The following is a 1,184-nucleotide window of genomic DNA, read 5'->3' on the forward strand; positions in this document are numbered from 1 at the left end:
CTGCCCTCTTCTCTATTGCAGTTGACCACATGATTTCCGTCAATAGGGCCCTTCTTGATCTGGGGCGCCTTGCCTTCCGCCGTCCGTTTGGGCCGGCGGAATCCGCCGCCTGGCGTGAGTTGCTTGATTGCGTTGCGTTTCATGAGCCGCTTGTGGATGATAGGCCGGACTGTACCAGGTGGAGACTTGAGCCGTCGGGCTTGTTCACCACCCGGTCGCTCTATGCGGCCATCGCCCCTTCCTCCGCACCCCTCCCCTTATCGATGGTCTGGACCGCCCGGGTTCCTCTGAAGATTCGCATCTTCATGTGGCAATGGATCCGTGGTAGACTTCCGTCTGGTGTGGAGGTCCGGAAGCGCAATGGCCCCGGCTCCGGTATCTGCCCTCTCTGTGGCGTCCCGGAGGACTCGAACCACATCTTCTTCTCCTGCATCTCCGCTCAATTCCTTTGGAGCTGCTTCCGCGAGGTGGTCGGCGGGAGTTGGTGCCACACTAACTTCCCGGACCTCTTTGCTGAACTCCAATTGTCCCCCGTGTCCATTCGCCACATTAGGTGGCTGCAAGTTGGGGTCCTTGCGTGGACATTGTGGACCGTTCGCAATAAACTCGTGATCCAGCGCGCTCCCCTTCGTCGCCCTTCTGACGCCCTCTACAAATTCTCGGGTTTCTTGCAGCTTTGGCGGCCGCTTAGTCGCTCCTCGGACCGTGACGCCATCTCCGCCTTCATCACCGACCTTCGATCGATGGCCGTCCGCATCTCTCCGCCGCCGCCGCCGCCACCGCCGGAGCCCGATTAGCCCCCTGGTGTCGGGTGCGATGTGTTGTTGTTGTTTGCCTCTTTTTTGGGCTTGTTGAGCTGTGCCCTCAGCAGAACCTTGGTACTTTTTCGTGAGACTTGGGTGTGTGTGTGTGTGAACCTGTGTGGTATGTATGCTCTGTGGCGGTTGCTTTATTTATAAAGCGGGGCGAAAGCCTTTTTCGTTATAATAGGTTGGCCAATAACACGCAATCCCTGATGTCACGGAACCGATTTTTAACTGAATTGATCCATGCAAAGATCGGGTCAGTACTAATTATTTAATGTAGTTAAATAACAATAAAATCGGCAGGCATGCGTTGATCCGGTTGTGTGCTCACGGGGAAGGTACTAGGAGTACATACTCCCAGGTGTATCAACCTATTTT

Source organism: Triticum aestivum, chromosome 7B, assembly GCF_018294505.1.
Source record: "Triticum aestivum cultivar Chinese Spring chromosome 7B, IWGSC CS RefSeq v2.1, whole genome shotgun sequence".
In the NCBI taxonomy this organism is placed as follows: Eukaryota; Viridiplantae; Streptophyta; class Magnoliopsida; order Poales; family Poaceae; genus Triticum; species Triticum aestivum.